The following is a 14,335-nucleotide window of genomic DNA, read 5'->3' as shown; positions in this document are numbered from 1 at the left end:
TTAATCCCTAATTACCGCATATAACATGTTCACATATTTTTAAATTATAAATTTAGATAAATAATTTCTTAAAAATCAATAATACTAATTTAGTTTCGAATGTTTCTAATTTATAGTAATACTAGTAATTTCTAAAGTTAGTAAACTAATAATATTAGAACTAGAAATTAGAATACTCAAATCATAATAATATCAAAATACAATACTAATTTATTAGTACTTTAGGCTATTTATTTTTGTTTGAGGGAAATACCATTGATTTTAAAAAGATGAAAATCCAACCATTGATTAAGTTAGCAATCCATGTGATTGACCACTCTCAATTCTCATTGGTTAAAAAATAATGTCAAAGATTATGAATTAGGACCATTGATTTGAGAAAGATCAAAATCCAACCATTGAATCAAATTCCTTTCTAACCCTAAACCCTCCCCCTTCCTTCCCATCCTCATTCCTCAGCCTCCCTCACTCTCACTTCTCCCTCAACCGACTCATACTCCTCCCTCTCATGGTAGATCTCCTTCGACTTTCTCTCTCATGCATCTCTCATGGTAAATCTCCTTCAAGCTTCGTTCGCGGTTGCGGTCGTTCAAGCTTCGCACGCAACTCTCGCACACACGCACCACAACCTTCGAACATCGTCGCCCAGCCCCCAGCAGCGTCGACTTAACGCTCGTCGCACAAGCCCTCGCAGAAATCACTAGCACAAACCTTTGACCAGCCTTCGCACCCCCGCACACACCACACACACGCTCGCCCAGCCTCGTCGCGCGAACCGCTCGCCCAGCCCTCATCGCACGAATCGCAAGGTTGGGTTCGCGATTGCGGTCGTTCAAGCACCGTTTCATCCATTACTTTTCCTCTTCTTTTCCTTTTTTTTTTTTGTCTTAGATCTTCACTTCTTCGATTCTTGTTAATATATTTTTTCTTCTTCTTTGCTCTTCTCTTCATCTTGTTTAATATTCTATTTTTCTTCTTCGATTAAGATGTTTGTAAAATTAACTGAACTTTTTTTTTCTTTTTGTAACTTTTAGATCTTGTTATATTTTTGCAATGAACTAATGTAATTGTGAAGTAATTGGATTTTACCCAGATTTATACATTTATTTAATGAAGTTCGAATGTGATATTTTTTTTATTTGCTTTGATATTTGTAGATTTATGCTTGGTTTGTCTATATTTTCCTTAGAATACCTGAAATTGGTTCAGATTTTGGTGTGTATTTTTGTTATTTTCTATGTATTTTTTTTTTGTAATTTAGTTGTTAATTTTTATTTTAATATTCAAATTTCTTTTGTATTTCATGTTAATTTCTTTGTAATTTTTGTGATGTTATTTTCTTTGGTTTTTTATCATTGTTTTTATGTAATTTTGATATTTAGTTAGTTAATTCAAGTGATACTTGTTGGTTAATTTAAGTAAGATTTATGAATTTAAGTAATTATTTTGGTTTGATTTAATTTGATAGTGATAATTCTAATAGGTTTAGTATTTGCTTGTCAATAATGCGAGGAGTGAAAGAAAAATAACTTGCCCTCTTTAATACTATATCAATTATATAATATTTAGTTTTTAAAACGTATAAAATATCATGTTATTAAAAAATATAGTTTATTAATTTAATGTTGTTTATTATTTTTTTTTATGACAATGTTGTTTATTTGCTTAACATTAAATTGTAAATACTTGAAATTAGCAACTATGTGTATATTCTATTTTTTTTTTATTTTTTTAATAATATTTGCGATTCCAAAAACAAATAAATGGTGTAGGGTCGAGTTTACTTCGGTCGGAATGGCATTGGGTCGGGTTTAGTTGGGTCGGGTGCTAACAGGGTTGGGTCGAAATTGGGTCGGTGATAGCAGGGTTGGGTCACAACTGGGTCGGTGATAGCTGGTTGGGTCACAACTGGGTTGGTGATAGCTGGGTTGGGTCACAACTGGGGGTGGTAACTGGGTTGGGTGGTAACTGGGTTGGGTGATAACTGGGTGGGTTTAACTGGGTCATTGGCGGGTGAAGTTGGGTCGGGTTATTTTGGGTCGGAAACAGGTTGGGTCAGGTCGTTATTCACGGGTGCAACGGTACGGGTAAAACTGGGTCGGCCCAACTCAGGTTGGGTTACTAATTCCACGGGTTAAACTGGGCACGGGTGAATGCTGGGTCGGAATGGGTCGGCTTTCCAACCGACCACTCTCGGCTCGGAACAGGTTGGGTCTGGGTCGCATGCGGGTTCACCCGTGGGTCGGCCCAGTTTTTGACACCTCTAGGTTTGAGGACTAGTAAAATCATGCCGCATGGTATTTTTCTTTTTGGAAAAATCGTTAAGAATAAGCTAATTTTTGTACGATATGTTTTAATTAAGTCATACTTTTAATGAATTTAGAATAAGTAAAACTTTTTAAGGTATCTGCTTCTAATAGATTTAATCGGTAAACAACTTGTTATTGTAGGTAATATGTTCACTTACTTTCATTTTATTTTTATCAGTTTAGGGTCCTGGTATTTAGTGGTTGGGGTCTTGTGGTGGTGATTGGTGAAGTTAGAGAGGAGGGAGAAAAAGGGTTTAGAGGAGAGAGATTAAATATAAGGAAAAAATTTAATAAAATTTTACCTATTGTTTTGGTCACTGGTCACCTGAACCTATTACAAACAAATCCCCAAAAAACTTCACTTATTTTGAGTTAATCCAAAGTATGACTTATTTCAAGTAGACTGTCTAAAAATTAATTTATTCTTGACAATTTTTCACTTCTTTTTTTTTTTTTTTACCAATTTAGTTGGTCAAATGTTGAAAACCATTTTCAAATATTTCTTAAAGTTGTATGAGATGATTTCAAATTAGGTGATTAAAACCATTTAAATGATCAGATCAACAATTATTGTAATTGGTGGTGTCGATATTTTCTTTACAAATTAAATATCACCCATGTTTCTCACTATAACTCTTGTTCCTTGGATTGTTACTTTATTTGTGTGGAAATGTGAAGTGTGAGAACAAAAAGAGATGGAGGTAGATAGTAGTTTGAATGTGTGGACTAAACATATATTACTCCCTCTCTTTCTTACTAGTTGTTGCACTTTTACTTTTATGTTTGTTACTATAATTTTGACCATTTCATTTTTATTATCTATCTAATACGTGGCCTTTGAAATTAAAAATGAGAACTTAACCAGAAGTCCAATATAACTTTATTGTTTAATATTTTAAAATAAAATATAATATCTCATTAAAAGATTTACACAACTGGTTAAATCTCTAAATAATTTTATTGATAAAATGCAAGTATTATTACCAAAGCACATTAGAAATAACCAAATACAACCTACACCTACATCACATAGGACATTATACAGACACCAACTACAAAACAAACACCATCAACACAAAATCAAACCCTATTACAAAAGCTATCAACCAATTTCTATCAGTTGCACTCCATTTTTCAGAGACTTTACTCCTTACTCTAATACACACATCTGCCTTAATTTGCTTGATTACAAACTCTGGCCTTCACATTGCCTCCTGCCAAAAAGATTGATTTCGTGCTCCTCATATATAATAAACAGTTGCTACTAAGCTAGCATAACAAACCTGTTGTTGCTTTCTTGAACTATATCTCGTGCCGCACTTTTTCCACCATGTATACAAACATTCTTGTTGACTATAAGAAATTTGCAATGATGCCATAATATTCTTGCATATTCTATCACTTTACGTACATTTGAAAATTAAGTGAGGATTAGAATCAATCCCATCATGACACAATAAACATGTTGTGTGATGCAAACTCCAGCTTTTTGCAATATTTCCCTTGTTCTTAGCTTCCCTAGTGCTGCTAACCAAGAAATAAATGCATGGTTAGGTATATTGGCCTTGCTCCAACCCAATGATACCAACTCACGTTTACTTGCTCTCCTATAAGCCATTTGTAGGCCTCACTAATTGTGTAGCTCTTTGACCCATCTAGCCATTGATTCTGAACACAAGTACTCTTGAACTGGTTCTTCACAGCACATATCCTCTTCTTTACCCAACTAGCATTACTTGGAGCTTCATACTCTCACAAACCAATATCTTTAATGTAGATATTGTGAACCATTTAATCCAAAGCATATCCTCCTTCTAAGCTATCTACCATACATACTTATCTATAGTTGCTTTATACCGTAGCAAGCAACCCCTCACTCCTAGCCACCCTTCTTCTTAGGTTTACAAACACAATCCCAAGTAACATTAAGTGGTTTATGAATATGAGTTTTACACCCCCCATAAAAAAGCTCTACATATTTGCACAGTTTTTTCAACCACTTTTTTAGGTAAAAGGAAAACACGTGCCCAATATGTATTAGGGGTGAAAGTCATTCGGATAAAATCCAAAATCCAATTCGAATTAGTAATTCGGATCGGATTTGAAATGTGTTCGAATTGGATTCGGACTAAAAGTTTTTGAAAATTTGGATTTTCGGATCGGATTGGATTGAGGGTAATTGGATCCAAAAATCCAATATAACCAAATAGTAATATGTCTTGTATTATGCATCTTGATTGGGCTTAAGTGCTTAACTATTTTTTTTTTAAAAAAGAAGCATAGTCCATAGCCTAGTAGCCAGTAGGGGTAGAACTTCCACCCTTCCCCTAGAACCCTAACAACACTTAATTCCTCATTTCCTAAATCTACTAGGCTGCCGTTGTGCTTGATTTATTTCATCGAGAAATTAAACTAGAGTTTAAAAAATCGAATTTTTGGATCAGATCCAATTTAAAGTATGAAAATTCGGATTGGATTGGATCAGATTCTAACTCTAATTGGTTTGGATTCGGATTGGAAAAATAAAATCAAATTTTGTTCGGATCGGATTGGATTAGGCCCCAATCCAAACCGTACACCGAACTTTCACTCCTAATATGTATGAATATAAGCAGAATTGAATGCACAAGGACATGCCTAGCTGCATGGGAAAGGTGTCTGGAAGACCAATACAACACTCTCCTAATGATTCTATTCACCGATAAATCACAATCTGCACTAGTAAGTCTCCTAGCAGATATTGGGACACCAAGGTAGCTAAAAGGAAATGTACCCTTAACAAAACCAGATTACTACAACATTCTATGATGAACTTCTTCCTTAACCTTTCCAAAATAAATTATTGTCTTCTCATTATTGGCCTGCAAACCAGAAGCTTGGGAGAAGGCTCTCAAAGCTCTCATTATAAGCATAATAGAGCTGGCACCTCCTTTACAAAATAACATCAAATTTTCCGCAAACACAAAATGTGTCAACTGAACAGGAGCACACCTATGATGGAAATCAAACCCTGATTTTTTTTTTACTCATTTAATCCAAAATTCTAGTCAAATATTCCATAACCACCACAAATAGCAGAGGGGATATTGGATCCCCTTGTCTCATCCCTTTCTTACCTTTAAAGAAACTACACGTGTTACCATTAATAATGATAGAGAATGATGGAGTGGAAATGCAAGCCATTATCCACTTGATGAATTGAATTGGAAAATTCAATTTCTTTAACAAATCTTCAATGAGTCCCCAAGGAACAAAATCATATGCCTTTCTTAAATCTATCTTCATAGTACACCTCGTGGGCACACTTTTACTTCTGTATTGTTTCATCATGTCCTGGCAGAGGAGGACAATATGCATAATCAGCCAGTTCTCTACAAATGCACTTTGAACTTGATCCACAATGCAAGGCGAACCCACCTTTAGTCTGGAGCACATCAAATTTGAAATCACTTTATAGATAACATTGCAACATGCAATGGGCCTGAATTGAGTAACAATTTATGGCTAATCACACTTGGGAATTAAGCAAAGAGTAGTGCAATTTATTTGCTACAACATTTTCCTAGTTTGAAAGGAATAAAGCACAGTTCTAATGACATCATGTACCAACACAAGGACAAGCTCTCTTAAAAAAGCCACTAGAGTACCCATCTAGCCTAGCAGCCTTTGATAAAGCAATATCAAACAAAGCCCTTTTCACATCCTTACTAGTAAAAGGAGCACACAACTCAGTATGTTGATCATCAGACACCATAACACCTTCTCTAACAATACTTGAACTGACTTGACTTATAATGTTATCATCCACTCCTAATAGGCCTTCATAATACTAAATGAAAGCATTTTCAATATTTTTTACTCTTTCTTTCCATTCCCCAGCAACATTCTTCACCCTATACATCTGATTATTCAATCTTCTTTTCCTAATACAAGCATGGAAATATGTTGTTCATCTCCACCTTTGAGCCAATCACTTTTAACCTTCCGTCTCAAAAAACATATTGTAGCTGTGTTTAATCTGTTATATTCCTGCATAGCAAGATGCTCCCATCTATGAAAGCCTTCATTCAAAGGCTGCAAGTGAATCTTCCTCTGAGCTTCAGTGAAATTTGATAAAGCTAACATTGTTTCATTCTCAATGTTAGAGAATTTCTCTTTATTTAACCTTTTCAATCCTCCCTTCAGATTCTTCATCTTAGTAGTAAGCTTGTACATGGGAACTCCCTGAATATTCTGACTCCAACAGTCTTGCACAATATTCATAAATTCCTCTGCTAACCTCCACATATTACAATACTTAAAAGGTCTAAGCTTTGTTCAATGTATTATCAAGCTTAATCATACCAGGACTATGATCTGATATAGTCTATGTAAGAAAAGTAGCACTAGAAGCTTTCAAAGGTGTCAGTCGATTCATCATTGCATAATAGCCTGTCAATCTTTGAAAAAAACCCTATTATCACCATCTTGCTTGTTTGACTATGTAAAGAACGAACCACTCATCCCCGTATCATGTATGTTACGATCCCTAACACATTGTCTAAAATTTGCAACTTCCTCCAATGTAATAGATTATCCTATTCTATCTTCTAAATGAAGCACATTGTTGAAGTCCCCCATAACTAGCCAAGAACCTTGAATTTTTTTGCTGATAACCACCAACTCTCTTCACAAAGAATCTCTCACATCAGGATCATGAAAGCTGTATACAATGGTAACTGCAAAGCTCTTCCTAGCAGCCTTGTGAACAACATCACAACGTATGAGTTGGGCAGAACAAGCACCTACATTCACAATAAACACAGTAGCATCCCATATCATCCAAATCCTTCCTCCGTGATGATATAATTTGTGAAAATTGAACAACCTGAATATATTTAGGGAAGATTTTAGGAAAATTGACAACCTTCACCCTAGTCTCTAATTAAAACCGCAAATAACAATAGATTATATTGAAATAAAAAATATTTGATCTCAATGTGTTTATGCGGGCTATTTAGGCCTCTAATATTCCACATACCAATGCTATCCATGAGGCAACACAATCACCTCACCCCCTTGCACTTCCTTCTCATGTTCATGAACCTTCTCAATCACCCGATCCACATTTTGCACTTCCTTGTTACTCTTTTCCATCTTTTCAACTAAAAATCAGATTACTGCCCTTCCTTCTTATAAAGATCATCCTTATCTTGCTGGTTACTACCATCTGTAACACCAACTTCATGATTTTACTGCACCACATTTTGATCCTGCTGTTTTTGCTTTTCTTCTCCACTTAGCAACCCATACTTGCCTAGGTTTCACCTTAGCAAGGGCTACTTCATATTTCTTTTACCTACATTCCTCACTAGTATGGCCAATACCCTTATAGTCTCCACATTTCATTCGTTTACATTCATACACAATCTGCCGAGACATACTCCATTCTCATTCAAAAAATATACTTTAATAGGTGATCTTGTTTCACACTAACCTCAACTAGCACTCTAGCATATTCGATCTAGAATATCCTTTTGTGCTGTAGCCTGATCTGTTCTAATCAGTTTTCCAACCATCCCTGCTATCTTATTCAAGGCATTCTGGCCCCAGTATTTCAAAGGAAGCCCAGAAATTTTAATCCATGTAGGAACTATGTGAACAGATTCAGCCAACAAATCAATCTCTGGATTCTAGATTTTTATAATAACTAGCTTGTTATCATACATAATTGTCCCGATATCCAGAGCTTTCTGTTACCCTCATTAGCTCGAACTCGCACCACAAGCACTCCATTAGCATTCATAACCACCCTATCAATCCCAAATTTCCCCCATACTCTACGCACAAAACCATTAATGATTCTATAAGGAGGTTTTACTCCAAGCACATAACATACATAAGAAGATTCCCAAAAATCAATTTCATCTTTCACATCTTAATTGGTAATACTTACTTCAGCATTCAAATCATTCAAACTCTCCTTACTATTGGATTTAGTTAAGTCTATCCCTCTCGTCCACTATACTTTCGAGCAGATTGTGTCTTGATATGTCGTATTTTTATATAGGTTTTAGTTTCATTTATCCAGGTTGCATTCTAGGAGCATTTAGGTGCATTGTAGTTCATAATTGCATGCTATTACTCAAGCTGCGAAACATTACTCCTCTTGTGCGTTTTCTGTATTCTTTGATGAATTTCAGGTATTGAGAACATAATTGGAGCATTATTGGATGAGCTTGAGTACTTAGGAGCAATTGGAAGTAAGCTACATTGATAAGGATCATTTTGGATGTATTTGAGTGCAAAATGGAGCTAAATTGGAGTTGGAATTCATTGATTGAATTGTGGAAATCGAGTCATGTTCACTATTTTATCCATAAGTTCTGACTTGATGCTTTTATTGGGTCTATTCTAGCGGCATTGGAAAGAGTCTTGAAGAGCTTTCCAACGATAGTTGCACGACCCAAGTCGAGTTGTATTTTGAGAGATATGCGCTTTGAAAATTGGCCCAGTCTGCTAGAAACTTCTTACGCGCACGCGGTTTTGATGATTTCGGCCATTTAAAATTTATTTGGCTTCCTTATCTTGTAATTTGGTTCTCTACTAGTATTAGGAGTTATAACTATATATTAGAGGTTTTCTAATTAGACAAGGACATCTATTACTCACTTTTAAATATCACGTTATTTATCCTCTCTAGTTTCCTCTCTAGTTTATGCCCTAGTTTATTTTCTATTGCTACTTTGGAGATTCAAGATTCAAGCTTTCATATTCATCTTCAATTAAATCAAATTTTATTCTCTCATCTTCTCTTTATTATTATTTTAATTATGTTTTCCATCATGTTTAATGCTTTTATTGCTACGATTAGTGAGTAGTCTTTTTATGTAGGATTGAGTTGAGCCTTAGTATGGATTGATCATGTAAATTCTTCTCTGATTCCCATGTTATTGAATTATATGTTTAAGGTTTGACAAAATTGTTGTTATTGTCAATTGTGCATCTTGATTAGCCCTAGTTTTATATTATCAACGAAAGTTGGAGTTGGAATTAGGAAAATTTGTTCGATGCTAAATTATTATTTTATTAATTGAGCTTCATCAACAAAAGTTGCTTAATTTAGATAATCTTATTATTGATTTGAATTCTCCCATGAAAATAGGTGAGAACTGGAATTGGGAATCATTTGACATTGGTTTTGAATGCTTCTAATTATGTGTGTAAGCCATGAAAATAGGAGACATGCATGTTAGTTAGGCCTTTTGCTATCACAAAAGTGAGTTCTAGGTATTGAGGAATGACCGAGTATTTAGTTTCGATTTGCAGCTGTGCTTTATTACCGAGTCATAAGGGAATGTAATCTCGCCTAAGCTTTAATTGAATATCTGGGATGCGAGTATTATTTTGATCAATTCATATTAGCGGTGACACTTAATTCTAGTGTTTTAATTATCATATTCATATAGTTTGGTATATATCGTCATTAGTTTAGCCTTTAGTTTACAGACTATTCTTCATATTTTTGGATTGTGTGACTATTTTGTATTCTAAAATCAAGTAATATTTAATCTTGCACCTCCCTGAGTTCGACCCGTATGTGCTACAACACCGTACACTTGCTGTATTAAAATAAAATCCTAACATGTCTCCAATTCAAATTGGCGAGGCCTAAGTCATATCAGCTTTCGCGCAAATTAAATCAATGTTGTACTACACAAACGTAGTATATGGTAGCAAGGTTCGATCCACAGAGAAGTAGGGTTTGGTATGATTAAACGTGCATTGTGGTAACAATGGGGGGGGGGGGTTTCACTCAAAAGTATAACTAAGAAGGACTAAGCAAACGGTAATCAAATAATAGACAAGTACTTGGCAATTAATCTTAACAACAATCTTAACAACCAATTCAAACTTTGATCATAGAACAACTCAATTCCTATAGTTACTTGAATGACCTATTGCGAATCAACAGATTCAATCTCATCTAACTTAGTGGTAAGATTAAGCAAGCGCTCTAATCCCATCCTTAATGGTTTAACAACCTAGTCCAAGCGTTCTAGATTCAATTAAACAATTAAATAACAACTAAGGAGATGTCAATAGGATAAACTTGCATTCACACAAGCGGTCAAACACAAGTTTATGAGATGATTCCTCTCATGCACAACTATCCAAAAGCATGTGATAATTGGGCACAAAACTACAAATTCTTGGTAATCTCAAAGCAGACACACTACAAAAAAAAGCTTATATAGCGACGGATTTTTGGAGACGGATATATATCCGTTTCTAATTTAGAGACGGAATATTGATAATCCGTCTCTAACTTTAGGGACGGATTTTAAAAATCCGTCCCTAAATTAGAGACGGATTTTAAAAATCCGTCTCGAAATAAATTTAGAGACGGATTTTGAAAATCCGTCTCTAACTTAGGGACGGATATTGATAATCCGTCCCTAAAGTTAGAGACGGATTTAAATATCCATCTCTAAAGTTAGAGACGGATTTGAAAAATCCGTTTCTAAATTTACATATGAATATTTATTGCACGTATTTAATTTAGAGACGGATTTAAATATCCGTCTCTAAAGTTAGAGACGGATTTTCAAAATCCGTCTCTAATTTAGGGACGGATATTTAGAATCCGTCTCTGATTTAGGGACGGATTTTTAGAATCCGTCTCTAATTTAGGGACGGATTTTTAAAATCCGTCTCTAAATTTAGAGACGCATTCTAAAAATCCGTCTCTAAATTCAAATATGAATATTTTATTGCGCTTCTTTAATTTAGGGACGGATTTTAAAAATCCGTCTCTAAGTTAGAGACGGATTTTAGAAATCCGTCTCTAATTTAGAGACGGATTCAAAAATCCGTCTCTAAGATTCAAAAATCCGTCTCTAATTTAGGGACGGATTTGAAAATCCGTCTCTAAATTAGGGACGGATTTTTGAATCCGTCTCTAATATTTTTTCTACATATTACCAATATTATGTAGAGAAGTATACAAGTTGTATTTGGTGTAGTTGGTTGGAGCTTCTTTTCGTTTCTTTGAGGTTACAAGTTCGATTCCTACGAACAGCGATTCTTGCGACTGTGGAGTCTCCTTATCCTTTCCCTTGTAGAGCTGAACCGGGTTTACTTAAGGGATATTCCTTAATGGTAATGAGATCAACTTGAACTAGGTAGGTAATAATAGGTGATTAAATATAATCATGATAATATTAGGAACTATCGTGTTGTCAATTTCGTTTATATATTTTTAATATTTTCAGCGAATTTAGAGACGGATTTCCAAAATCCGTCTCTAAGTTTAGAGACGGATTTTCAAAATCCGTCTCTAAGAGGGACAATATCCGTCTCTAAGCCCATATAGCGACGGATTTGACCTATTTAGGGACGGATTTTGTCCGTCTCTAAATGGACTTTTTTTTGTAGTGACAATTATCTAGATAGCAATGATTGTAAAGAAACCACAAGTTAAATGATCAGATTAACTCAAAGTACAAAACAATCTAGCATGAAAATTATGAAGAATCATCAAACATTCAAGAAAACAAAAGGTAAAGATTGAACTCACAAAGTGGATGAAGAGGTTTCTCTAATTGATTAACCAAGTTAGAAAATTAGTTCCTCATAATCTAAAATAAAAACTACAATTTTTCTTTGAATTGTTATCTCCCAAAAAACAGATGAAGAAACGAACCCTCAACACAAAAGACGAAATGTTCTTTTAATCAGCAAAACAGGGGAAAATGAAAAGTCGTTTCCTCGCTACAGGGGTCCGCTCCCGCGGAGTAAAGCACCGCTCCCGCGGAGTAAAGCACCGCTCCCGCGGAGTAAAGCACCGCGCCCGCGGAATGGATCCGCGACCGCGGTGAAGTCGCGAAGAAGCTCTCGGCGTTTTTCTTCAATAATTCGCCACGCCCGCGTTGAAATCTCTTGCGACCGCGGAGGCTTGACCGTACAGCTTCTCATCTCCCTTCTTGAAAATGACTTGCTCATACCAAAAATACTCAAGAAGCACGCATCTCACTTCCTTGCTTCACGATGATAACTCTTCAAAGAGTTTCTTCGACTTGCTAACTTTCCAGCTTGAACTTTCTCCAACACAAATGAGCTCAAATGATTCAAAAGAGCAAAGTACAACATAATATAGAAAAAGATCAATATCATTACAAAACTTGTGTCAAATCTCGTTAGTAAGCAGTGAAAAAGTGTCAAGAATGCCATATAAACATGGCATATCACAAATTACCAGTATTATTAGCTAGCAATTGCATAAGGTGAGGAGATGGGTTCAACTAATTTAGAGTCGATTACCTAGATGGAGTTCTTATGGAAGCAATCCAACTAGCAACTTGAGAACGAGCTGCTTCAAAATTCAATCTATCCATATTCGACGCATGGCATTCAATTCATCATCTTCCTTCTCCTCTGACGTGCAACTGGACGCCGCCACTTCATCGATTTCATTGACATTCTTGATGTTTCTTTGCAGCTATGGTTTAAGATTTCTTCGCCAACTTAACCTGTTGTTGCTCGCCTTTCGCCCCCTGTTACCCTTTTTTGATCCCTTCCGCATGGTTCAACAAAGTTGGGGATTAAACAAAGGCAATGGAACAATGCTCTACTCTAGAGAGAAGGCAGATAATCTCTCTCTTTAATTACATAAAAATCTCTAAGTATTTTATGTTAATAACAAGAGACGAAATTGTAGACCTATTCCTATATGTCAATTTCTTGAAGAAAGTGAAGTTATTGCTTTCATCTTCAAACTTTTAAGAATTTACTTTTAAATATCATGCAATCACTTATGATATGTCATGCATCGATGTTTCTTCATTAGATACAAAATATAAAAAGTAACGACCCGGGACATTGCCTTGAACACTCACTAGTTTCATATGAAAAGTTGATTCATTGATAATACACATTGAGAATTAGAATGAAAAAACATATTACCTAAGATTATATCAAGTAATAGTTAGGTATGGTTAAAGTGGAATATGACATATACTAAAAATTATAAGATTGTCATAATAAATGTGATTGTGAGAAATCTAATGATCTAGAATAATTTAAGAATTAAATATGCTGCCCTATAATTATTATACACAATTCTTCCCATAGTTATATCACATATGTATTAATATATTAGTATATATTTCCTAATTTTTCTATTCTACTATTATTGCAATATCACCCTTTAGTATACCTTCGAAGTTAGATTATCCTACTTTTACGCAATTTTTGTAAGAAACTTATGTGATAAGATAAGTAGATAGAGTAGATAAAATGTAGAACCTATAATACAAATTAATATACTATAGAAGATATTAATAAGGAAAATAAATCTCTTTATTTTTTTAGTTGCACCATTTAATTTATGCAGTGGCGGATCCCAGGGGGGCCTACCCGGGCCATGACCCCCCTATACCTGAAAATTAATTTAAGTAATTAATATTTGCATAACTAAGCACAATAGCACACGTAGCTCAGCTGGTCTTTCCTTCGGAATCTTATGCATCGCCGGCTCGAATATGTTTGCAGCATAATAATTTTATTCTTCAACGCACAATTCACTTACATGTTACTATTGCAATTCTTATTATTTTCGTATATTGGTTGATGTTTAATATAATCATATTTTTTTTATATTTTTTGTATGAATTCTATAAAAGAGATACATATTGTTCCAGGATGGAATAAGTGGTAGGGTGTGAACCAGTATTCTCTGCGTATGTAAGCCGGTTTGATGTCCTGCAAAATAGAATACGTAAACTAAAATCGGAGGTTGATTCGAGGAACGCCCCTCCGATGCCTAAGTCAGTACTGGTAAACCGGAAGCTCTCAAGTGGAGTATGATAATGATTGTGGACATACCTTATGACTCATATCAACGGGGTATTTATAGGGGCCTACAGGAGTCCTTGTTAGAATGGGACTCTGCTCCTATTGGTTGGATACAATTCTTATCCTTTTTTGATACTTATCTTTAGGCCCATAGGCGCATTAGACAGTAACTGGGTCAGGCCCGGGCCTAT

Source organism: Beta vulgaris, chromosome 1 (genome assembly GCF_026745355.1).
Source record: "Beta vulgaris subsp. vulgaris cultivar EL10 chromosome 1, EL10.2, whole genome shotgun sequence".
Lineage (NCBI taxonomy): Eukaryota > Viridiplantae > Streptophyta > Magnoliopsida > Caryophyllales > Amaranthaceae > Beta > Beta vulgaris.
The sequence above is the reverse complement of the archived record's forward strand: the minus strand, read 5'-3'. Positions refer to the sequence as shown.